Source organism: Schistocerca serialis, chromosome 12 (assembly GCF_023864345.2).
Source record: "Schistocerca serialis cubense isolate TAMUIC-IGC-003099 chromosome 12, iqSchSeri2.2, whole genome shotgun sequence".
In the NCBI taxonomy this organism is placed as follows: Eukaryota; Metazoa; Arthropoda; class Insecta; order Orthoptera; family Acrididae; genus Schistocerca; species Schistocerca serialis.
This window is the reverse complement of record NC_064649.1, coordinates 25,789,981-25,817,517: the sequence shown is the minus strand read 5'-3', so window position 1 is coordinate 25,817,517 and position 27,537 is coordinate 25,789,981. Positions and strand designations below refer to the sequence as shown.

Sequence of the window (27,537 nt, the reverse complement as noted above, 5' to 3'; positions counted from 1 at the left end):
CCTCGTGATGACTAGGTCTTGTGTGATGTCCTTAGGTTAGTTAGGTTTAATTAGTTCTAAGTTCTAGGGGACTGATGACCATAGATGTTAAGTCCCATAGTGCTCAGAGCCATTTGAACCCTTACCAACTGAAACAGGAACTGATCTGACAAGGTCACGGTTTTGCAGCCGTCTAGCGCCCAACCGATATGGTCACGCCCACACGAGAGGCGCTGCAGGGGATGTCGTGCTGTCAGCAAAGGCACTCGCACCTGTCGTCTGCTACCGTAGCCCATTAACGCCGAATTTCGACCGAGTGGGTTAGCGCAGTGGGTAGCACACTGGGCTCGCGTTCGGGAGGACGACTGCTCAAATCTGCCTCCGGCCATCCTCATTTACGTTTACCGTGATTTCCCTACATTACTTAAGGAAAACTTCAGGATGGTCCCATCGAATCCCTGTATCTATTTGGTATGCACGTTGCTCAGTATCTGGAAAGAAATTCTGTGGGGGGGTAAGAATCAGCAACTTCCTACTGGGGGAGGGGTCATATCGTGGAGAGAGAAGGAGAGAGGAAGGGATGGGCAGAGAGAGAGTAGGAAGGAGGGGATGTGCTGAGAGAGGCGATAATGAGCTGGACAGAGATGGGGGAGAGGAGACGGATGGAGTGACGAGGAAGAAATGAGAAAGAAAGAAAGGAGATGGACAGAGTTGGGAAGAGAAGGTGGCTGGGGAAGCATAACAATGGAGAGAGAGAGAAAGAACTTGTATCAGCAGGTGGCTTTCTGCTGCATTCAGAATGGTGCCTTCAGAAACACTCAGCTAAAATGTTGCTGAGGGGAAAGCCTATCAAATTTGGATATAAAATTTGGTGTCTTGCAAGTTCCAATGGCTTTCATTATAATTTTTCGCCATACTGTGGCAAGACTGACAACAAACAGGAGCCTTTAGGTGCAAGGGTAATAAATGAACTAACCAGCACGATTCCAGAATCAAACTATCCGAATTATAAGCTTTTCTTTGACAACTTTTTCACCAGTGTTGACACACTCGGAAAGAGTAAAATGAAAGTTGCAGGAACAATAAGAGAGATCCGAAATAATGCATGTCCTTTGATTGACTCGAAAAGAATGGCAAAAGAAAAGGAACGAGGATTCTATGACTACATGTTTGACAAAGAGAACGAAGTTCTGGCTGTGAAATGGAGTGACAACAAACCAGTATGTGTAGCGACAAATTACGGTACTATTGCTCCTCTGAGTTCTACTAAAAGATACTCACGGGCAAAGAAAAAGGAAATGTTTGTTACAATGCCACATCTCATTGAAGAATACAATGCCCATGTGAGTGGCGTAGATCTACTGGACAAGCAGATATCACTTTATAGGACGAGGATAAGGTCAAAGAAATGGTGGTGGCTATTATTCACACAGATGATAGATATCTACGTAGTAAACACATGGCGTGCGTACTAAATTGCTAACTCTAATGAGAAGCTCTCTCTTTTGGATGTCCGACGGAGAATAGTGATGTTTTATCTATCAAAGAAAACAGGATCAGTACCAAAACGCAGAGAACCACAAGGAAGCAAATTGATGAGAGGACGGGTGAGCACAGATGTACGACTAGATCCAGGAAATCATTTCATTGTGCCAAGTAAAACACAGAAGGGATGTGCAACAAAAATTTGTGATAGGTGCAACGTCGGTGTACACGACAAGTGTTTTGCTTCATTTCATACTGAATAGACATTCAGTAACATTAAAACATTCTATATTTATTGTTTGTGTTCTTTCTTACAATATTATGCATGGAGAATAAGGTTGTGAATTTGGATAGCGCATTTGGCTAATGTCCCAAAAATGGAACGGTCGGTAGTTTTTGTTCTAATAAACTGAAAATTTTCAAAACAACTTTTTATTCAATTAATCACTCATTGTACCGTATTTATGTATAAAAGTTTGCAACAAATGATCCGATAGAGTTTTAGCCAGTAATGCGTTAAATGGCATGCATTGTAAGCAGTGTGTCAGAACTGTCCATTACATTGTAAACAGTATAGTCAACTTGACGCTGTTCTTTACATTAGTCTTGTGTAGTTCGCGAACGAACTAGTTCGGAAGAGCACTCCCACAGGCGAACTACGCGAACTAGTTCACGGATAACCTCGCTACTTAGCTCGTTCGCTCCTTTTCCGAAGACCGACGGGCAACAGCGAGACGGAACGAGAGCCCGCAGTAGGCTTAAAAAAAAAAATCATGCGCTCCCCCCCCCCCCCCCCCCCCCCAGCAAATGAGCGTCATATCGTGGTGCTGAGCGTCTGCCAGCTGCAGTTCCATAGTTCAGTGCTGCGAATTTTCTGTTTTATGGTATTCTACACTGCAGTGTCTGACATATAACCATAGTGTCAAGAAGTAAAACCGTACACAGCGTTAGGTAAGTACAGTACCTAAAATGTGTCATGTAAAATGACTATCATCACATGACAATCGACTTCTACAATGCGATGACGTGGAGTACAGTAATGCGTATCGCTTGATTATAGGGTTACTATGTTTTGTTTTAGACTGTTTATTACGATGTCATCAAAAAGGAAACATAGTTCCTTGTGGACACATTTCACTGAAGACACAGATAAAAGAAAAGCAAAATGTAACCACTGTTCAACATTAATAAGTACTGCAGGAGGCTCAAACGGAAATTTAACCCGGCATATGAAAACAAAACACGCTTTAATCCCAATAACGATGGAAAGACAACCACCGATAATGTCTAGTTTAAACTCACTGCAAGCAAATCAAACTACATCCTTATTGCAGAATGTTATTTCGGTATCAGCCTCCCAACCATCGATGAACCAATATACTCGAAGACCACCGTCAGTCCGAAAGGTTGAAGAAATAGACAGACAAGTTGTCAAGATGGTAGCTAATGGGCATCACGCTCTACGAATTGTGGAAGAAAAAGATTTTCGAAAACTGATTGAACTAGTTTCTCATTGCCCAAACTACAAACTTCCATCAAGAAAAACGTTATCGGAAAATTTAATATCATGGGTTCACAATGACATAATGGACGAAGTACAAAAGAAGGTGCAAGCTGTATCTGCGTTATGTATCAGTACTGATGGTTGGACGTCGAGGAATAATGAAAGCTATATAGCCATTGTAGCCCACTTTATACTAAACTTCAGTCGGCATTACTTGGTTGTATTAATTATAAAGAGCGGCATACCAGCCAAAACTTGTGCAATTTCATGAAAGATGTTATGACAGACTGGCATATTTCCCACAAAGTTGCTGCTATTGTTAGCGATAATTCTGCAAATATCTTATCTGCTGTCAGACTTGGTGAGTGGCGATCAGTCTCGTGTTTCGCCCACTCTCTAAATCTTGTTGTACAAGAAGCTACTAAAGAAATATCTGGCGTTTTGGCGCAAGTTAAAAATACTGTGAAGTTTTTCAATCGTAGTACACAAGGCCAAAAACAACTGATTGCTACACAACAGCAAATGAATCTGCCTGTCCTCGAGCTCAAACAGGACGTCCAGACCCGCTGGAATTCTACTTTTGACATGCTTCAGCGAATAATGAAGGTAAAGGATGCAGTGATTGCTACGTTAGCACTTTTGCGCTCTGACCTAACAATAAGAGAAAGTGACTGGCAAATAATAGGAGTTTTGCCCTTACTTAGTCCATTCTATGAAATTACGATAGAAATAAGTGTCGAAAGAAATGTGACTTTGTTAAAAGTTATTGTGTTTTGTAACCTGCTCAAGAGTTTTCTGCAAAAGCATGCTTCTAACAATAAAAAAATTGTCGCTGTGCAACAAGTTCTCAAGAAAGGCATGGAAGACCGTTTTAAGGTTTTAGAGAATAACACTTTATACGCTGAGTGTACTATTCTGGACCCCCGATTTAGACAGAGAGGATTTAGAAATCAAAAAGCTTGTGAAGTTGCAATACAACGCCTCAAAAATAAAGTTGGCAGAGTGCTGTTACTTCAGAGGGAGAATAGAGATATTTTAGTGGCTGATCCTACTGCTAGCGACCCTTCGGCGTCTTGTTCTAGTAGCAGCAGTAAAGGAAATAAAAAAAAACTCTATATGGGACGAGTATGACCAAGAAATAAGAAAAATCACTAGACCAGATAACCAACTTGCTGCTGTTATTCGCGAACTCGATAAATACCTAAATGAAGAGTATTTAGATCGAAAAGAAGATCCGCTTGAGTGATGGCACGAGCGTCGTCAGTTATCTCCTCATGTATGTGCATATGTGTTAAAGATATTTTGCGTAGTAGCGACATCAGTGCCCCCCGAACGCGTTTTCTCGGCGACGGGACAAATCCTTAATGAACGAAGAACACTGTTATCAACGAACAAAGTTTCCAAATTAATGTCTTTGCATAATAATAGGTAAATTTTTGTAATATTTCGCTTGAAAATTAGAAGGCTGATTATTTAAAGAATGATAATGCAAAGCACTGAAAAGGAGGAGGTTTTGAAGTTCATCAGAGACTTTTATAGCAATTTGTATAGCAATCCAAGGGAAAATTTGAGTGTATCTAAATTAAATGATGTACCTAGTGTTCCAGATATACTCCCATCGGAAGTCAAGTGTGGTCTAGATACCATGAAGGAGGGAACAGTGCCGGGTGATGATGAGCTCAGCGTTGACATCCTCAAACTGGCAGGAGAGGTAACAATAAATCACTTGGCAAAAGTATTTACTTCCTGCCTGCACTATGCTTCAATCCCACTATCGTGGAACAAGGCTAATATTATTTTGATACACAAGAAAGGAAGTATTCACAATATTAAAAACTACCGTCCTAACAGCTTGCTCTCAATTTTGTACAAAATTTTCACAAAGGTCTTGTTAAACCGAATTAGTTCCACCCTAGACTCAGCCCAGCCCATAGAACAAGCAGGATTCCGAAGCAATTTTAGCACTATTGACCACATTCTGACCGTTAGTGAAGTGATAAGGAGAGCGAATGAATACCAACTGCCTCTCTGCATTGCCTTTGTTGACTTTGAAAAGGCATTTGACTCCGTTAGCCATGTAGCTGTCCTCCAAGCTTTGAGTGCGCAAGGAGTGGGAGCAGCATACACTGAAGTGCTCAGGAAAATCTACGAGAATTCTTCAGCTTATGTTAACATCGGCGAATCAACTCAAGAATTCCGCATCATGAGGGGTGTCAAGCAAGGCGATCCCATCTCCCCAAAACTGTTCTCTGCTGTATTGGAAATGGCTATGTCAAAGCTGAGCTGGGAAGGTAAGGGAATTAGAGTTAATGGAAGAAGGCTTACCAACTTGAGATTTGCTGATGATATTGCCTTACTGGCCAAAGACTTCGCAGAGCTCCAAAACTTAGTTACAGATCTTGCATCGGAATGTCAGCTGGTTGGCTTGAGTATGAACCTTTCCAAAACAAAAGTAATGTCCAACTAATGGGTCCCAGCTGGAGATGTGAAAGCCAAGGACAGTCTACTAGAAGAGGTCAGTGAATATGAAGGGAGACATAAGGCCGGAAATCTATCGACGCATCAAGCTTGGCTGGCAAGCATTTGGGAAGAATTCAAAAGTATTCAGATCAAAAATGCCAGTAAATCTAAAGAAAGCAGTATTTGATCAATGCATTCTTCCTGTGATGACGTATGGCTCCGAGACATGGACACTGAACTCATTTACAAAAAGGAAACTTAAGCAGCACAGAGAGCCATGGAGAGATCAATGCTGGGCTATACAAGAAAGGACAGGAAAAGGGCAGATGACATCCGGTCTGTGATGAAGGTTAATGACATCTTAGAGAGAGTAGGTTTCTTGAAATGGCAGTGGGCTGGCCACGTTGCAAGAAGAAAAGACAACAGATGGACGAAGCTGGTACTGGAGTGGATTCCGAGAGAGCACCGGAGGCCTAGAGGAAGACCACCAGACAGATGGGACAAAGACATCAAGAAGATCGCTGGTAACACCTGGCAGAGAACTGCCCAAAACCGTCCCACTTGGAGAAGACTTCTGAAAGCCTACCTGAATCCACGACTCGAAGAGACCACATCATTTAATGATTGAATTGGCTGATGATGATGATGAATGCAAAGCACAAAAAGTATGCTTTAGAATACGATCTCACTCAGGGTCATGACTGTGTATCCTATGTCTAATTGTTTGGTAACAAATTATAAGTGTTAGTGTTTATTTTTGTGCCATATAGTACTTAACCTGTAGCTAAAGCAGAAATATTTTTTGTTGATTATTTCTAAAACTTTAAAAAAGTCGATTATTTATGAAAGTGTATTTTTATTCACAAAAAAACGCATATAGCATTGTTGCATGGCGCGAGATTCGAACCGGCGACTTTCGGATTACGAACCCGAACGCTTACCGCTGCGCCACCACACTGTAGAAAATCATTAATCGTAGAGAGTATTTCACCGAAACGGTTTCTTTTAACAGTCGATTTTCTCGACAACGGCTGAGAAGTGCATCTTGGTGCTTTGCCACATTACACCTCTGGCCATGAGCTTTTATTATTATGAGCAGTATGAATCGAATCTGAATTTCACAATTGGCGGCCTCCCCTTGTTAACCACACTGAACGCCTGATTTCATTTATGTAGCCGGGAGAGATTTAGATGGATTGACTACGCTCGAAGATCGAATTCAAGGTAAAATTCACAAGCATGGCGCAAAAGCAGTTGCTGGGTTAGGCTCGTGATTGTTAATCAGAGTTTGCAGTAATCCCATGTTTTGCTTGTTTGTTAAAGAAGACTCCTTATCCTCCAAATAATAATTATTATTCTCCATATCTAAATAATATGCTGTGGTTATTAAATGTTATTGTAACTTTGAAATTGAAATAATTTGTTAACCTGGGTGTTGTGTGATGTCCTTAGGTTAGTTAGGTTTAAGTAGTTCTTAGTTCTAGGGGACTGATGACCTCAGATGTTAAGTCCCATAGTGTTCAGAGCCAATTGAACCATTTTTTTGTTAACCTGGCACTCAGTCATTATTGATACCTATATCATTGTAATTGTCATTGTCTATTATTGGTTACGGGTTATGCTGATTCTGAAGTTTTAAATAGACTTTATTTATGAAATCCCTTCTCACAAGTTATATAGTAGTTAGCAGAACCCAAAAAACCCCCTTTTTATTAAATTCATTCTTAGTAACAATGAGCTTTAGCCGTTGCTGCTGCATGCTGCTGCGCATTGCTGTACACCACATGGAAAAAAGCAGTCATCTAAAGAGGTGAGTGCAAAACTAAGGGCCAAAACAGAGACACTGACACACCGCAACATGTCATGTACTCTAGTCCAGTAAATTCCACGGCACAAATGGTTCAAATGGCTCTGAGCACTATGCGACTTAACTTCTGAGGTCATCAGTTGCCTAGAACTTAGAACTAATTAAACATAACTAACCTAAGGACATCACACACATCCATGCCCGAGGCAGGATTCGAACCTGCGACCGTAGCGGTCGCTCGGCTCCAGACTGTAGCGCCTAGAACCGCTCGGCCACTCCGGCCGGCCTCCACCGCACAAGCCAGATTCTTTATCAAATGTAAATTCTTGTTCAAAAACGCAGTCAGGTAACTTAGGTATTCATTTTTACAGGTTCATTTCTTCCTGTAGTTTTTCATATTCAAATACGCAGTTAGATAGCTCATGCAAATGTTAGTTTTATGTTTTTCACGCAACGATCTGTTGAGGGCTTAAATGACAATGAAACTGACACTCATACAACACGTACATAGTTTTATGCAGGTTAGATTCCGTTTACTGATAGCTTAGGTTGCTTATCGTCCATTTTCACAGACGAACATAGGCAATATTTATTGTAGCTACGCACACAGTAGTTGCACATACGTTAACAGCGCGTACATGTAGTCGCATTACTTGCCCCATCTGGTATACAGGGTGTTACAAAAAGGTACGGCCAAACTTTCAGGAAACATTCCTCACACACAAATAAAGAAAAAATGTTATGTGGACATGTGTCCGGAAACGCTTAATTTCCATGTTAGAGCTCATTTTAGTTTCGTCAGTATGTACTGTACTTCCTCGATTCACCGCCATGATTTCATACGGGATACTCTACCTGTGCTGCTAGAACATGTGCCTCTACAAGTACGACACAACATGCGGTTCATACACGATGGAGCTCCTGCACATTTCAGTCGAAGTGTTCGTACGCTTCTCAACAACAGATTCGGTGACCGACGGATTGGTAGAGGCGGACCAATTCCATGGCCTCCACGCTCTCCTGACCTCAACCCTCTTGACTTTCATTTATGGGGGCATTTGAAAGCTCTTGTCTACGCAACCCCTGTACCAAATGTAGAGACTCTTCGTGCTCGTATTGTGGACGGCTGTGATACAATACGCCATTCTCCAAGGCTGCATCAGCGCATCAGGGATTCCATGCGACGGAGGGTGGATGCATGTATCCTCGCTACGGGAGGACATTTTGAACATTTCCTGTAACAAAGTGTTTGAAGTCACGCTGGTACGTTCTGTTGCTGTGTTTTTCCATTCCATGATTAATGTGATTTGAAGAGAAGTGATAAAATGAGCTCTAACATGGAAAGTAAGCGTTTCCGGACACATGCTCACATAACATATTTTCTTTCTTTGAGTGTGAGGAATGTTTCCTGAAAGTTTGGCCGTAACTTTTTGCAACACCCTGTATATGGTAGTTTCTCACTGTTGTCGTCAGACATCAGTTGTATTACAGAACAGCACTATCCTTAGTACGGAAGTAATTTTACGAAGTTAGATATCTGTATACTACAGTATTCCATTTGGTTTAAAACATTAAAAACAGAAGGAACCACAACCAACTTGTGAAACAATATAGCGAGAAAACGTGACACTTAACAGTTCGTTCATAGTGTACAATGTAAACAGAAAGCCTGTAATATGCTGCCTGTGGCTACATATCATGCCTTTATCTGCTTGTAACCCTTGAGAACTGATAAATTAACATGAAAAGTAGAGTTCTTCAACCTTAGTCTTCGCCCCTCATCACTGACTATTCGCAATGTCAAAAAAATGGTACGATAGCCGATGAAATGTTTCTTAAGCTTAGAGTTCCAAAAAACTGGAATCAATAGGGGAATACGGGTGATTTTTTTTTGTAGTATTCAAACACTTATCACTTTTCGAGAAAAGCAGCGAATCGTGGACGCACTAAATTTTGTGTAAGTCTGCAGGCTTTCGTGGCCGTTGTCACTGAAGTTAAAAACTCCGGTGTATACTATCGGTGGCCCATCGTCATTGGATCGCAAGGTACCAATAGTATCCATAGGAATTTAGCCAACAACGCCCCTTCTACTTCATCAGTGGGGGAATATTAGCTCACCAATGGTAGCCATCAGAATTTTAATCAATACTACCACTTCTCCAGCACGTAATTTAAGATTTTGATCCTATGAATTTTTTAGTCTCTGTTCGTTTTCTGCGTTTATTACAGGAAGTAACAGGAATAAAAACCCAAAAATTGCTTATTTCAGAAACATGTTATTTTGAGCGGTTTTCATAATTCCGTTGAAGTGGTGTTGAAGGAAAAGGTATATAACCGAAAACTGGTTGTTTCAGCGATAAACAGAGCGGGGTGGCGCAGTGCTTACCACACGGGACTCGCATTCTGGTAGATGACGGTTCAAACTTCAAACCAGCGTCCGGCCATCCAGGTTTAGGTTTTTCGTAGTTTCCCTAAATCGCTTCCGGCAAATCCTGTGATGGTTTCTTTGACAGGGCACGGCTGATTTCCTTCCTCATTCTTCCCTAACCCGATGGAATCGATGACCCCGTTGTCTGATCGCCTTCCCCAAATCAACCAGTCAGCGATATCCGCCAAACTCAGCCTTAGATGCACGCATCTTCATCAGTTTGACATTCAGTCAAGCAGTCACTGTGAAGGATTGACGAAAGTCGTGAGATACTTTCAGAACGTCCGTTGCATTTATAGCTGTCTCACTCAGGTTCATTTCGTTTGGACTACTTAATATATTTCATGTTTTTAATTTTTTTTTATTGTCAGACGGTCAGATGTGTTTCCACATGTGGGCTTTGTATAAATAAATTAATACGTTCATTCGCATCTTGATTTTGTTAACACCATAAATACTTTCATTTTTGTCCGCAGCTCGTGGTCGTGCGGTAGCGTTCTCGCTTCCCACGCCCGAGTTCCCGGGTTCGATTCCCGGCGGGGTCAGGGATTTTCTCTGCCTCGTCATGACTGGGTGTTGTGTGATGTCCTTAGGTTAGTTAGGTTTAAGTAGTTCTAAGTTCTAGGGGGCTGATGACCATAGATGTTCAGTCCCGTAGTGCTCAGAACCATTTGAACTTTCATTTTTGTATTACTCAATTCTCCCCTTTAAGATGCACAGTCATGGCTGTAACATTTTCATTGTTTATCAACGAGTTTCGGTACAGTAATTTAGTTGCGGTGTTAAAGCAGTGTGTCCGTTTCGTAATTACTTTTCTGATACAGATTTTTCTTTTTAATTTTTATTTATTTATTTTTTTCTTTTTTACATTCGACGCATCCGGAGTTCTGCAAATGAATGAAGGTGCGATAGATGGCCATACACGAGCGGATTTTCGCGACGGGCGAGTTTCGAAGGTATCGCTGACAGATCGTTTCCCACTAACGTGCAGTTCCTGCCCGTCGCATCTAGCTCTCCGATCTGCGGCAGGCCGCGGTGGTCTCGCGGTTCTAGGCGCTTCAGTCCGGAACCGCGCGACTGCTGCGGTCGCAGGTTCGAATCCTGCCTTGGGCATGGATGTGTGTGATGTCCTTAGGTTAGTTAGGTTTAAGTAGTTCTAAGTTCTAGGGGACTGATGACCACAGATGTTGTCCCATAGTGCTCAGAGCCATTTGAACCATCTCCGATCTGCCCGCATGACGGGTCCATTCCGGTGTGTGTGTGGAGGCAAATCGGCCGATTTTCGTGTTTTATCCGCGGACCCAGGACTGCTATGCGTGCCCTTCAGGCCAGAGGCCACGGGCGGCACATTTCAGTAGTTGCCATTGTGTCTCATTTCAAGAACGTTGTACAGCGCGACTTTGTTCAGTGTAGTCCATTTTCACACTCTGAAAGTAGTTTATGTCTTTTGTTGAGTGGTACTTAAGTAAATAAATTAGTGAAATCAAAGTGAAGTAGAAATTAGAATATAAATGAAAAACTTAGTTTAGTTTAGAAGAATTACACACTGGCAAACAACGGACAAAGCAGCAGTGAGAACAGCCGGCGCTTGCAAGTCAGCCGTCAGGGCATCGCCCGACCGGCTCACGTCAAGAAGATTCTTCGAGAAGCTTTTCACGTGACAGAAGACGCCATCGCCCTCCCCACATAAGCGGACGCTGTCGATTCAGCCGTCAGGGCATCGCCCGACCGGCTCACGTGTCTCTCAGTTGTCGCATGTGAGCAAACGCCCTCGCCTACATTCCAAGAGCCAATGACCGACGTCAAGAAGATTCTTGGAGAAGCTTTTCAACGTGACAGACGAGGCAACGACCGTGAAGTCGTTCACCTCCAGTAAACTGAAGTGAATAAATACGCGAGACGCAGTGGTGCCCACAGACGAAGGAAAGAAGTGAAGAAGAGTAGCAGTAGTTTTCAGTCAGTTTCGGTGCTGAAGACCGTCATGCAAGAAGAGACTACATCATGCACAGACGCACCAAGTCCGCCGCTGTAATGGAATAGCAAGCAGCAGCCTCGGCGCCAGAAGACAGAAGTTAAAAGGTATTTGAAGTCTGATTTTTACGTACGCGGGTGACTCGTGAGGACGGGAAGGAGACGGCCTCACATCAGCAGTCACCTGTGAGCTGGTGATGAAGATCTGACAGCCGAAGACTGGCAAGCGGGAGTCCGTTGTTCGAGTCCGGGACACTGGCCTTCCAACGCCGCGCCGCTGCGCTGGCCGACGCACAACACACGCGGCCGCTTAGAGAAGAGAAACACTGGGACGCCACATCCAAGGTATCACCATCCGATGCACGACTTCGCTCGCAATAATTAAACGGGCCACCTCGCGCTGCGCGTCTCCAGTCAACTGGGCGAGACGGCGACACGAGATACACACTGCCACGCGTAATCAGACGCCGCCGCTGCCGCAGCAGAAGGCTTCGCAAACGACACAGCTGCCGCTCTCCGAGCCAGAACATCGAGTAAGGAAACAGTTGTACAAATCTTCAATAAAAGTTATCTTACGTAAAAATGCTGTTTCATTCTACCTCATACCCGAGCCAAGGAAGAACCCACCCTGCCCATATGTTGTTAAGAGAGAAAAAGTAATTTTAGTATTTTCACCCTGACATAATGCTTTAGAATTAAATGCCCATTGCAGTAATGCTCATCCTGACAAGTGACTAGCATCAAAAGAGAAAACTCAGTTACATTGAGTGACAGAAGTGTTACGCTTTCAGGAAAAGAACGCACGATGCTAGGAAGAAAAGGCGATGTTAGAGCCTTTCTATAGCAATTCGTAATATCTGCAAAATAATAGACATAATACAGTTACGGGTAATAGCCTACAACAATGGACACAGTTCAAGCAACATTTCATTGGTGCTCACTGCAGTGTTGCTTCGTACAGCCCATACACCCCCTCCCTTTTACGCATCTTTCAAAAGACGTACACCTTCCTGAAATTATTTTAGATACGAGGGTAATCCGAAAAGTATGGTCTCGTATTTCTTATAAGTACACAGACCTGTCTATTTCTGCAGTGGTTTACATCAGTTTACAGCTTGAACATTTAGCTATTTTTCGACATAATCGCCATTTCTGTTGATGCATTTTTGTAGACGCTGTGGCAGTTTTTGTATGCTCATGTCATTCCAGCTCGCCGCCATGCTGAAGAAGGATGCCGCTACTGGCGTGATTGTTGCTTGGTCTCAGATGTAAAGTGGTATGCCCAGGTTTCGTCACCCCTGACAATTGAGTCCAGAAAGTTGTCCCGTTCGGCTGCAAGGCGGTGAAGAAATGCGCGGGAAGCATCAATTCGTTGCCGCGTGTCGTCCTCAGTCAGCATGCGTGGCTCCCATCTTGCGCGCACATTCCGGTAGTTACATGTTTCCGTTAAAGTTCTGTGAGCGGTGCTTCGCGAAACCTCAGGAACCAACGTGCAGAGATCGTCCAGGGTGATCCGCCGATCTTCACGCATGCTTTGCTCAACCTTCAACACTGTGTCCTCAGAAACTGACGGTCTCCCGCTCCTTTGTTCGTCGTGAATTTCGGTCCGACCAGTTGCAAACTCTCTACACCACTTACGAACATTTTTGAAATCCTTGCACGACTCACCATACACTTCCGTCAATTGACGATAGATTTCAATCGGCGCAGTGCCCTTTGCGTTCAATACCCGAATAACTGCTCGCAATTCGCACTTGGCGGTAACATCCAACGGGAACTCCATTCTCAACGGCTGCCAAGCCAAGACTGAACGCCTCAGCGTGGCGTGCTCATGTTTACACACAGCGCGTGAAGCACTCTTCATAACAGTGTGACCAACTGCCACACAGAGTTCTGTACTTATAAAAAAATATAGGAGACCTTACTTTTGGGATCACCCTCGTATTGTTGAAGGTATTTTATATTTGTCTTTGGAACTACAAGAAAATACGTATTTTTGTCAGCGAATACTTTTCGTTTTATTGAAATAAGGCATCATCAGCGTTCTGTAATGAAACCTTTTTACAATCTGGCTTGTTTCCTGTATCTAAAAACAATTCTTTACAAAAGATGTTCCTACTTAATATATACAACGTCCGATTTTTGCTCACATCACGAAACGGTGTCTCCTTGCATGTCTGCGAGGTATTCCCTAGTTAGGCAATGTCGTTCGTTTTCATAACACTCTGGCCCACAGTTCGAATCCTATATAGAAATTTTTCAGCCACCTCATTGTATGCCATAGTTTTTACATTCTTGTTTGTGTAATGCTCGGATGTCAATTTTCACAAACGAGGTATTTCATGATACAGTTGTATAAGTTTTTCAATGTGGACATTTTTACTATATTTGTAGTAACTAAAACTTAGTGTATCTCCTACATTTCCCTTGTTGCCATGTTAAAATTTCCTTCTTTTGTCAGAAAAAGCCTATTTTACGCACTGTCCCCTCACTAACATCCCAATGAAGTTGCAAACCTTGTGAGAGTGGTTTAATCAAACGAAGAACTGAGGACACATCAGGTCAAAAGTTTATAAAAAAGCAGATCCTCGGTATGAATGTAAACGCTTAATTCCTTCACTTATCTTGTTCCAAAGCCACACTAATCTTCATTTAGTGGTGACTCGTAATAAATTTGATCATTCCATTTCAAAAGTCTGAAGTTACTCGTATATCGCGGAAGATAAAAAAGTTCCGCTTGTCAATCATATCGCAAATTATTCTTCTCTTTCCGTGCTCTCATTTGCCAAAGTCTCGTTTCGATATTTCAAACTGTATCTGACATATGATGGGTGTTATGAACACTTTGTTCCATCTTTTTTGCTCGCGCACACAATCGCAAATGAATCTGACACATAACATCAATTTTCTCGAGATCAGTGTTAGAGACCTCTTCACAAGTCTAAAGAAAAATTCAGTGTGTTAGCTACATTTCAGAGGCAGCAATACATGGTCTAGTATGCACCAAATGCAAATTCATAGCGATCCCTATTTTTCATTGCAAAGTTTTACAACTCTACGCAGTCTGCTACTTATACACGAAATATCAGAATAAGTGTGACCACTAGCAAATTGAGAGGCACTACATCATAAAGCTGACATATAAAGATATAACTCATGTAAAAACCATTTCTTTACCGGATAGTTTCTTTGAAATAGTTTGAGAAAGATTGCGGGGTGGCTGACTTGGGTTCGCCAGACTCGTTCCGCCAGCGATAAAGCTAGGATGAAATGCTCATAATACCCCTCATATCTCAGATATCTAAACGAGAACTTTCTTATCTACAGCCATATACAACTAACTGCATACTTTTGCAAAGTAATGATGAAGTTTGCTACGAATCACCGGTAACTGGTGAAATGAAGATCAGTGCGGCTTTGGAACAACACAAATGAAGAAATTAAGCTTTTATATTTATACCTAGAATGTGCTTTTTATAAACTTTTGATCTGATTTGTCACGAGTTCTTCGTTTAATAAACCACTGTTTCACTGTTTCGTATTTGGAACTTCATTAGGATGTTACCGAGGGGACAATGTCGAAACTCAGCTTTGTTCTGACAAAAGAAGCAAGTTTTAACATGACAGCAAGGGAAATGTAGGTCATACACGAAATTCGCCACTGATAAATTTGTGTTTTTTGCAAGTTATACTAAGTTTTAGTTGCTACAAATATAGTAAAAATGACCTCATTAAAATGTTATACAACTGTACCATGAAATACCTTGATTGTGAAAATTGACATCCGAACATTACACAAACACGAATGTAAAAGCTATGGCATACAAAAGAGATGGCTGAAAAATATCTAGATAGTATTCCATCTCTGGACCAGAGTGTTATTAAAAACGAACAACATTTGCAAACGAGGGAATACCTCAAAGACATGCTGCAGGGAGACACCGTTTCCTGATGGAAGCGAAATAAGGATATAACACATAGTAAGTAACACCAACATCTTATGTAACGAACTGTTATTAGATGCAGAAACAAGGCAGATTGTAAAAATGTTTCATTACAGACCACTGATGACGCTTTATTTCACTAAAATGAAAAGCATTTGTTGACAGAAACACATATTTTGCTGTAGTTGCGAAAACAGATTTAAAATACTTTGAATAATTTCTGAAATAACCTCAGGAAGTTGTAGGTCTCTTGAAAGAGGGGGCGTATGGGTTGTATAAAACAACATTATAGTGACCGCCAATGAAATGTTGTTTGTACTGAGTTCATTACTGTAGGCTGTTACCCATAACTGTATTACGTCAATTTTTTTTACAGGTGTTACCAGTTACTATAATTTACAAAGGCTCAGACATTCAGCGACAGGCACAGTTTTCTTCCTAGTATCGTCTATACTTTATCTCAATGATATAAACTGCAGGTTGATTATAATTAAACTTTCAAAACGCTGTAGAAATAACATGATTGGTCAGAATGACGTCAAATTGCAACGGAATATTGTCGGAGAAGGGGGAAAACGCATGGTAGAAGAAAAAATAGTGTGAAAATTAATCAATAGATGGCGCTGCATGTGCCAGAATGTGTAAATGAAAACACCTGTCATACGCACGACCCATTGAAGTTGGTGTAAACACGCCGGGTACACGGCTTTTCCCCCTTTCGCGTCTGCGACGTCCACCATGACTGTCTCAACGCAGGATCGCGCTCTGCTTGTAAAGCCGTATTACAAGAATAATGACTGTGCACACGTCGCTCTGCAGAAGTTCCGGACAATGAAGGAATTTAAAAAAAGGCGTTGGTCCGATGACTGCCGTGGGTCTGGAGAAAATGATTCGGAAATTCGAAAAGACGAGGTTTTTTTTGTGTGCAATCTGGTAGAGGGAGGAAACGAATTGATTCGACGTCGGTGGAAGCAGTGGCCACAGCAGTGCAGGGGGAGACGAGTGGTGGTGTGCAAACGTGTAGAGCACGGAGAATTGCCCCAACATTGGACATACCTGTGAGCACTGTGCTTAAAATCCTACGAAACATCCTTCTTTGCTACCCATTCAAAATTACCCATGTGTCCGAGTTGCTTCCTGTTGACATGCCAGCGAGAGAGACCTTTCCTTTGGAATTTCTTGCTCGTATGGAAGTGGACAATGATTGGCGGTGGAAGATTTTGTGGACAGACAAAACCCACTTCCATCTGATAGGATATGTCAATACACAGAATTGTCGAATATGGGCAACGGAAAATCCACACGCAAATCAACCAGTACCACTTCATCCTGAAAAGGTCACTGTGTGGTGTGGGTTTACGGCATCATTTATCATAGGGCCGTATTTTTTTGAAGAGACAGGTGCTTCTGGTCCTGTTACCTGCACCGTCACTGGTAAGCGCTACGAGTGTCTTTTGCGCAACCACGTCATTCCAGCTCTCCAACAGCGTGGATGTGTGGATGGGATCACTTTTATGCAAGATGGCGCACCTCCGCGCATTGCAAACACAGTTAAGCAGCTGCTGTAGCGCCATTTCGGAAATGCTAGAATTATCAGCCGACATTACCCTACAGCCTGGCAGTCCCAATCACCTGAACTTAATCCGTGTGACTTCTGGCTGTGGGGCTATCTGGAAGATGTTGTGTTCAGTGTCCCGATTGTAAACTTAGCTGCATTGAAGGCAAGCATTGCGCGACAGATTCTGAACGTGACCCCGGAAATACTTCGATCAGTTGTGGAACATCCTGTTTCTCGATTTCAACTTGTTCCAAAAAACGGTGGACAGCATACTCAACATGTTTAGCACCAGTCACACGGAAATTAATAATCCTATTTGATTTTGACATGCTTTTTATGCTGTTTTTGGTCTCGGGACAATTGAAAACCGATTTTTCCTATGTCCTAGCCGCGGTGGATGGGCTTACGTAACTAACAGTATCACACACATACACCCACGTACACTATGACAGTTCGTGTAACGTCAGACGTACACCTTGGGCATTGTTGTATGGTTCATTTGTCATTTGTAGTCGACCACTATTAAATTATGATGCTTACAGCGCCATGTATTGCTACATTTTGTAACTATTTATTTTTCTTCTGCCATACGTTTTCCCCCTTCTCCGATAATATTCCGTTGCAATATGGCGTCATTCTGAGCAGTGGTGTTATTTCTTCTGCGGTTTGAAAGTTTGAGTTTAATTATAATCACCGTGCACTTTCAATGTGCGAGAATGGACTACAATGAAGAAAATGCCTGTGAAGCGTCGCACTGTACAGCGTACTTTCAGTGCGAGGCAGTGACAGCTTCCGAAATCCGCCGCCTCTGGCGTCTGGTCTATCGGGAACGCAGAGCACGGAAACCCGCCGGCAGAATACAACGGCGGTCACCGGCTCGCCGAGAACTGGTCGACTTGACTCAACGAGGCCCGTCGCAGAAATCCGCTCGAGTGTGTACCTGCTGAGAAGGCGGGTCGTCAGTTCCCAGAGCTCCAGGGACGCTCTGAAGGTCGCGTCTCCACTACCGCACGACCGAGCGACGTGGAGCAGTGGTCAGCACACTGGACTCCCATTCTGGAGGACGACGGTTCAAACCTGCGTTCGGCCATCCTGATTTAGGTTTTCCGTGATTTCCCTAAATCGCTTCAGGTAAATGCCGAGATGGTTCTTTCGAAAGGGCATGGCCGACTGTAAGGTGTCAGGCAAATCCAACACCTTCCATGGAAACCCTGACATGATAAGCAAATCCAGTAGTATGTCACATAGCTCCGAATAAATCGTGACATTAAATTAACCAAAGTAAAACGAGTGCCGAGTGAGCAAATGGAATACCACAGACTAACACAAGAATGCCTAAATGCATGTCATACCTTCCCACCGTGAGACAGACGCAGCTGCGAGGGGAGAAACGAGAACAGAAGCCAAGAGCAGAACCGTGTTAAGCTGGAAGACCCTACGATAAGGGACGGACGGACGGACACCCACGTTGCCAGCTAACCACTAGGACCACACCACCCGCAAGTTTTAGCGTGAGACTTTTTCGCGTCTCTGTTACGTCAAGACCACCCCCCAGCCAATGTTAAAAGCTAGAGCCCTCCAGAAGAACAGTACAGATCTTACGATAGCACAAAAAGGGCTACACCACCCGCAAGTTTTAGCGTGAGACTTTTTCGCGTCTCTGTTACGTCAAGACCACCCCCCAGCCAATGTTAAAAGCTAGATCCCTCCAGAAGAACAGTATAGATCTTACGATAACGCTAAAAGGACCAACCCAGCTGCAAGTTTTTGCGTGAGACTTTTTCGCGTATCTGTTACGTTGCAAACTTTAAAAAACATTGCCCCACCAGGAAAAGTTTAACGTTTCTCATTGGATAGACAGAATTTTTGTAGGCGGAGCTTAAGGTTAACATTGAGACCCTGATTGGTCAGATGAAAACACAGCCAGACAGTTTTTTTTTTAAACCAACTTCAGTTAATTGTAGTAACAAATTAGAGAGAGACTTGCTTCCGAGACGGCGAGGTGTGTGGAGCTGTGCCGCCCGCCGCCCCCCTGACGCTGACTAACCGCCGACAAGGTAAAGAACGCACGCGATGCCGCACAAGAGTCATAAGACTTCACTCAGAACTGCAGAAGTCTCATCTGTTACATCCCCTTTTTGCATAATACTACTGTCGATCGTCAATTGAAGCTCATGGTGTTCACATTTGCCACTTGAAGTAAAAATCTGAAACGCGATTATTGAGAAGCCACATCAGCCACTGTAATTTATGACAAGTTAGATAAGCAATTAAAGATAATTGAGGGTCACCATTTTGATAGTTTTCTCTCTTGTGAAACTTAAATTAAACCTAGATTATAGATGTGATGTGGCATAGGTCATCCTTCGATCCATTGTAGAACTTGGAAACCCACTCAGGGAATATTCGTTCACATTTTTGTTGAACGCAGTTGGTTTTTACCATCCTGTATTAAAACATTTCCTTTTATCGATAGTGCAATTTATAAACAATGTTTTGTGAGTAGAATAAAATTTCCAATGGTAAACTTAACTGCTTTTTCGACGTTATTTTACCAGCTAACTAAAAATAGGAAAGCCTTGAACCCCTTCCACTAAATTTAGTTAGTATTAAGATTCTTTTACAGGGAGTGCAGTGGAGCTGACGCTGAAATCATTAAGTACTTGATTATATCATCGCTAGTCTCACTGAACTCTTCTGAACTCTACATGTCATGGGTGGTCTGGCGTCTCCTTACTAGCAGCAGGTCCCAGGTTCAAAGTAGTCAATTCCCTAAAAAACACGCTCAGAGCGTCGTTGCGCGAAAGTGGTAGGGAGACACGATATAGAACAAACAGACACCACGCAGAATGTTTAGACGACTTCCACCCCCATCCTTCCGTAATCCGATGCGACAGACGACCTCGCTGTTTGGTCCGCTCTCCTATATCAACCAGTCAACCATTGTCGCACGGGTCGGGACTGTAGCTATTCAAGAAACAGCCTAAAATATCCGTAGAGTGTCGCGGAAATCCGTTCCTGTATGGGCAAACTCGAAACCGGCTCGTGTATGGCCAAAGGTACAATTTGACAATATACTCAGTCCTCAATTACAGTTAACACTATAAGTACTATGTGGGTTATTTTTGACCCGCGAGGTCTTTTCAAGGACAGTACCCCCACCCTCCTCCATAATCATTGCAAGACCAAATGTTTCCGTGCCTTTTCATCATATGTGGTGCTATACAACTCACCAAAATTGCATCCCTCTATCCAATCTAAAAGTATGAAAAAAATACCTGTTATGCAAGTAGTACCATCTGGGTCATCTTTAGCCCATACACATTTTAACGCAATTTGATATCAGTAACACCAATTTTCAGACACTAAATAATTTCTGGGCGTGCCTTGACATTATTCACGAGATGTTGGAGTATATTACAACACTTTGTGCCAAAAAGAACGCAAAAATCGGAGATCAGACGATACTTTATATCAGCGCGGCTTTCCGTTTTATACGCACTGGTGACATGCAGACCTACAGAGTAATATATTATATACTGGGAAAGCTGGGAAAACTGCCCCCCCCCCCCCCCCGCCCCTCCTACAATGGTGTCAGGGGCACTGGTAATGGTTCTCTTACATGGCAGCAGATGTCAGGCGCGTCGCCCCTACGGAAAATTACGACTGACAACTTCTTCACCTCTGTGAAACTGGCTGAAACGCAAAGGAGCAAGTTTAGCCGGCACTCTTCAGAGATCACTCAAAGAGGTCCCTCTTGCGACACGAAGTGGAAACGACGCACTGTATGCAACATTCTTGCAAGTCAGGTGACAATCGTCTCACAGCATACCAAGGGAAATAGAAAAAAAAGTGGCCTTATTCTGGCTTAGCCGTGCGGTCTAACGCACGGCTTTCCGGACTGGGAAGGAGCGCCTGGTCCCCGGCACGAATCCGCCCGGCGGATTAGTGTCGAGGTCCGGTGAACCGGCCAGTCTGTGGATGGATTTTAGGCGGTTTCCCGTCTGCCTCGGCGAATGCGGGCTGGTCCCCTTATTCCACCTCAGCTGCACAATGCCGGCGATTGCTGCGCAAACAAGTTCTCCACGTACGCGTACACCACCATTACTCTACCACGCAAACATATGGGTTACACTCGTCCGGTGTGAGACGTTCCCTGGGGGGGGGGGGGGGAGGGGGGGCGAAGGGGGGGGGGGGAGGGGGGTCCACTGGGGGCCGAACCGCACAAATATCCTGAAAGAGTGGTTCAACGTGGGGCGGCGAAGGGGTGAAGTGTATTGCGGTAGAGGTAGTAGGGTTGTGGACCACTTCGGCTGCAGCGGGGACGGAGCCTCTCCGTCATTTCTAGGTGCCCCGTTAACATACAATACAATACAAACCTTATTCTGAGTAACATGAATACTGGATTTCAGATGACTGAGAATACTGAGAAGCAACACAGATACGGTGAAGCTTTATAACGAAACTAACGCTGGAGTCGATATAGCTGACCAAATGGCTAGACACTACAGTGTCTCGGCTGGCGCTCATCGATGGCCTGTGCATATATTATACAATATTTTTTACCTTGGGTCGTGATCAACACTTGCACAGTTTTTAAGTTACTCGCCTCTAAGATCTCCCACCGAGCCTTTATCCTCAGGATAGCAGGTGAGCTTGCTGCCCTCTACACACTGCACAGAGAAGCCAATCTCCCCTTGCACCTACTCGGTACTACTGCTGGCTAGTACACAAACAGAATGTGTTATCAAATTTGGTTTCCTGCAAAACAAGAAAACAACATATGGGAATAACACATCAAACATTTGCTTCAAGTGCAACAAATATGTGTGCAAAAACTGCCAAGCAAAAACTCTTGTTGGATGTCTGAGCTGTGAGCCCATCCCAGCTTAGACAGCTCAGTCAAGTCTGTGTTCCTATATACATTCATGCGCATAAATTAAGGATAATGCTGATACAAGGTGAAACAACGCTCTGGTGGGCGGTTTGCGGGTTTAAATCACCTCCGGGTATGACCATGTGCTGCATTTCACCTGCGGTCGTCGCACGGTGGCGCTGGCAGCAGTCCACATACGCAGAGGTGTGTTGGTGCATGTCAGAGTACGGAGCAGCGAGTAAGTGTGCAGACGTTTTCAGACACGCTAATGGTGGCTGTGTGTTGAAAATGGCTCAAAGATCACATACTAATGACGTTATGAAGGGTAGAATACTAGGGCGACTGGAGGCTGGTCAAACACAGTAGGTGATAGCACGGGCCCTCCGTGTGCCACAAAGTGTGATCTCAAGATTATCGCAACGATTCCAGCAGACAGTAACCGTGTCCAGGCGCCACAGTACGGGACGTCCACAGTGTACAACATCTCAAGAAGACCGATATCTCACCATCACTGCACGCAGACGGTCACGGAGTACTGCTGGTAGCCTCGCTCGGGACCTTACCGCAGCCACTGGAACAGTTGTTCTCCAGACACACAGTCTACAGATGACTGAACAGGCATGGTTCATTCGCCCGGAGACCTGCAAGGTGCATTCCACTGACCCCTAGTCACAGGAGAGCCCGTAAAGCCTGGTTTCAAGAACACAGTACATGGTCATTGGAACAGTGGTCCCAGGTCATGTTCACAGACGGGTCCAGGTATAGTCTGAACAGTGATTCTCGCCGGGTTTTCATCGGGCTTGAACCAGTAAACAGATAACAACTCCTTAATGTCCTTGAAAGGGACCTGTATGGAGGTCGTGGTTTGATGGTGTGGGGTGGGATTATGATTGGTGCGCGTACATCCCTGCATGTCTTTGACAGAGGAGCTGTAACAGGTCAGGTGTATTGGGACGTCATTTTGCAACAGTACGTCCGCCTTTTCAGGGGTGCAGTGGGTCCCACGTTCCTCCTGATGGATGAGAACGCACAGCCCCACCGAGCTTCAATCGTGGAGGAGTACCTTGAAACAGAAGATATCAGGCAAATGGAGTGGCCTGCCTGTTCTCCAGACCTAAACACCATCGAGCACCTCTGGGATGCTCTCGGTCGACGTATCGCTGCACGTCTTCAAACCCCTAGGACACTTCAGGAGTTCGGACAGGCACTGGTGCAAGAATGGGAGGCTATACCCCAGCAGCTGCTCGACCACCTGATCCAGAGTTTGCCAACCCGTTGTGTGGCCTGTGTACGTATGCATGGTGATCATATCCCATAGTGGTGTCGTGGTACATGCGCAGGAAACAGTGGATTTTTGTAGCACATGTGTTTCGGGACGGTCTTGTAAAATTATCACCAATACCGTGCACTTACAGATCTGTGTCGTGTGTGTTCCCTATGTGCCTATGCTATTAGCGCCAGTTTTGTGTAGTGCAACATTGTGTGGCACCACATTCTGCAATTCTCCTTAATTTATGAGCATGAGTCTGTTTCCAAATATTTATAATTATAGACTGAAGTTTTTTGTTCTTATGTTTTAGTTCCTCGATTACGATAAGCAAGAAAACACGCTAAAGCATTTTAGTCACCTGCTGTGCTTTAGAATCTTTCACAAATACTCGGTGCTTGTCTGCATGAGGAAAAATACTATCAGTACTCACATAAACACATTGTTTTGATTGTGTTTCAACCATTTTATAAAGACAAGACATTTTAATATTGTTTTACTTACTTGTTTTAAAAAGCACTCCGTCTTCACGCCACAAGTGGCCCATCGGGACCATCCGACCACCGTGTCACCCTCAGATGAGGATGCGGATAGGAGGGGCATGTGATCAGCACATCGCTCTCCCAGTCGTTATGATGGTTTTCTGTGACCGAAGCCGCTACTATTCGGTCGAGTAGCTCCTCAATTGGCATCACGAGGCTGAGTGCACCCCGAAAAATGGCAACAGCGCATGGCGGCCCGGACGGTCACCCATCCCAATGCCGGCCACGCCCGATAGCGCTTAACTTCGGTGATCAGACGGGAACCGGTGTAACCACTACGGCGAGGCCGTTGCCCATTTGTTTTAATGGTGATAAAAGACTGTGAAAACTGTAAAATTAAAAAAAAAAAAGTTTGTTTCTGAAAATTTATATTTGACAGTGTACTATTCATTGACAAAATTATCCTTTACTTACACTTTAGAGTCTTCCAGAACATACTGCCAACATGGCGGCACTCAGAATACCACCCAAATATGAATAAAACAGCGGTTTTCTGCTGTGGGTCAAAAATGACCCACTCGGTGCTACTAGGGGTACGGCGAAGTCCGGTACTTCTAGTGTTAATGGATCACAGCAGGCGCCCAAGGTGACGTTCCCGCAGTCCTTTTGAGCAGCGTACTACTAAACTGTGCGCGGCGCCTCCCTCTCTAGCGCACGCCTGAGGCACGGTCCTCGCTGCCGCTACGCGGGTTCTCGGTCGCTGCCGGTGTAAACGTCCTCCGGCGCCACAGACAGCCACGCGCTGCTGACCGCGCAACGGGGGCGAGACCGGAAGAGCAGCCTGGGAGATTCCGCTCACCACAGCACCGCCGTTAACGGCAATTACGGCAGGTTGCAGACCTCGTGTAGGTAGGTACCTGCCACACACCTGTCAGGGACCAGAGAGGCCGCCCGGTTGCCGCAGCCTGCCTCGTCCTCCCAAGGTGAGTTCCACATCTACATTTATACTCCGCAAGCCACCCAACGGTGTGGGGCGGAGGGCACTTTACGTGCCACTGTCATTACCTCCCTTTCCTGTTCCAGTCGCGTATGGTTCGCGGGAAGAGAGACTGCCGGAAAGCCTCCGTGCGCGCTCGAATCTCTCTAATTTTACTATTCGTGATCTCCTCGGGAGGTATAAGTAGGGGGAAGCAATATATTCGATACCTCATCCAGAAACGCACCCTATCGAAACCTGGACAGCAAGCTACACCGCGATGTAGAGCGCCTCTCTTGCAGAGTCTGCCACTTGAGTTTGCTAAACATCTCCGTAACGCTATCACGCTTACCCAATAACCCTGTGACGAAACGCGCCGCTCTTCTTTGGATCTTCTCTATCTCCTCTGTCATCCCGACCTGGTATGGATCCCACACTGATGAGCAATACTCAAGAACAGGTCGAACGACTGTTTTGTAAGCCACCTCCTTTGTTGATGGACTACATTTTTTAAGGACTCTCCCGATGAATCTCAACCTGGCACCCGCCTTACCAACAATTAATTTTATATGAACATTCCACTTCAAATCGTTCGGTACGCATACTCCCAGATATATTACAGTAGTAACTGCTACCAGTGTTTGTTCTGCTATCATACAATCATACAATAAAGGATCCTTCTTTCTATGTATTCGCAATACATTACATTTGCCTGTGTTAAGGGTCAGTTGCCACCCCTTCACCAAGTGCCTATCCGCTGCAGATCTTCCTGCATTTCACTACAATTTTCTAATGCTGCAACTTCTCTGTATACTACAGTATCATCCGCGAAAAGCCGCATGGAACTTCCGACACTATGTACAAGGTCATTTATATTTATTGTGAAAAGCAATTGCCCCATAACACTCCCCTGTGGCACGCCAGAGTTTACTTTAACGTCTGTGGACGTCTCTCCATTGAGAACAACATGCTGTGTTCTGTTTGCTAAGAACTCTTCAATCCAGCCACACAGCTGGTCTGATATTCCGTAGGCTCTTACTTTGTTTATCAGGCGACAGTGCGGAACTGTATCGAACGGCTTCCGGAAGTCAAGGAAAATGACATCTACCTGGGAGCCTGTATCTAATATTTTCTGGGTCTCATGAACAAATAAAGCGGGTTGCGTCCCACACGATCGCTGTTTCCGGAATCCATGTTGATTCCTACGGAGTAGATTCTGGGTTTCCAGAAATGACATGATACGCGAGCCAAAAACATGTTCTGAAACTCTACAACAGATCGATGTCAGAGATATGGGACTATAGTTCTGCGGATCTGCTCGACGACCTTTCTTGAAAACTGGAACTACCTGTTCTCTTTTCCAATCATTTGGAACCTTCTGTTCCTCTAGAGACTTGCGGTACACGGCTGTTAGAAGGGGGCAAGTTCTTTCGCGTACTCTGTGTAGAATCGAATTGGTATCCCGTCAGGTCCAGTGGAGTTTCCTTTGTTGAGTGATTGCTTTTCTATTCCCTGGACACTTACTTCGATTCAGCCATTTCTTCGTTCGTGCGAGGATTTAGAGAATGAACTGCAGTGTCGTCTTCCTCTGTGAAAAAGTTTTGGAAAAAGGTGTTTAGTATTTCAGCTTTACGCGTGTCATCCTCTGTTTCAATGCCATTATCATCCCAGAGTGTCTGGATATGCTGTTTCGACCCACTTACTGATTTAACGTAAGACTAGAACTAAGTCGGTACATAGTTCCGCTTAGGATGGCCGGCTCCAAAAATGGCAAAACCGAACTTAGTGTAATATTAAGTCGGTGCATAACTTCGTAGCGTCTTTGTTTTGCGTGTTGATATTCCGGTTGGTATCGTTTTATTTATCCATTGTCATTTTTTTATTTGTCGTTGACTGTTGCTATTTGAGTTTAGGTATTGTCATTTGGAGATAGTGATGGAGCTGTGGACACTAGAAAACGGAGTGTCAACTGAGACATCGGAACATTTCCGACATATTCGTGTTTGGGTTCAATAAAGGGGTGACAGAAGTGGAGGCGGCCAGTAAGATGTGCGCCGTGTGTGGGGATAAGCCACTGGACAGGGCGCGGCCAGAAAATGGTTTCCTCGTTTTAATGGGAGATTGTACTTTATATACTCACAATGTTAAATTTGTCGATTTTAGGTACATTTATGTCGCGAACGGTTCATGATAATGTTATAAAATTTTAATGGCTGGTGGAGGAAGGGTCTCTCCCCATTGTCCTATTTTTGTAGATACGTCCCTTGCATAATTTATTTTTTAGAGAATTTTTGGAAGTTATAACATTTTTTCCACATATTTCAGCTTTATTAATTCATAATTCATTAATTCATAATTCATAATTCATTAATTCAAAATACTAACGCGAATTCTTTACAGACAAATGGAAGAACTGGTAGAAGCGGACCTCGGGGAAGATCAGTTTGGATTCCGTAGAAATGTTGGAACACGTGAGGCAATTCTAACCTTACGACTTATCTTAGAAGAAAGATTAAGAAAAGGCAAACCTACGTTTCTAGCATTTGTAGACTTAGAGAAAGCTTTTGACAATATTGATTGGAATACTGTCTTTAAAATTCTGAAGGTGGCAGGGGTAAAATACAGGGAGCGAAAGGCTATTTACAATTTGTACAGAAACCAGATGGCAGTTATAAGAGTCGAGGGGCACGAAAGGGAAGCAGTGGTTGGGAAAGGAGTGAGACAGGGTTGTAGCCTCTCCCCGATGTTATTCAATCTGTATATTGAACAAGCAGTAAAGGAAACAAAAGAAAAATTCGGA

The 27,537-nt window shown here is 43.9% G+C and overlaps 2 pseudogenes; one reads left to right on the top strand and one right to left on the bottom strand.

Moving 5' to 3' along the window:
• The first annotated feature begins 1,109 nt into the window (after nt 1–1,109).
• Nucleotides 1,110–27,537, top strand: part of LOC126428369 (ADP-ribosylation factor-like protein 2) — a 42,206-nt pseudogene continuing 15,778 nt past the window's right edge.
• Nucleotides 23,998–24,115, bottom strand: LOC126428503 (5S ribosomal RNA; annotated as a pseudogene).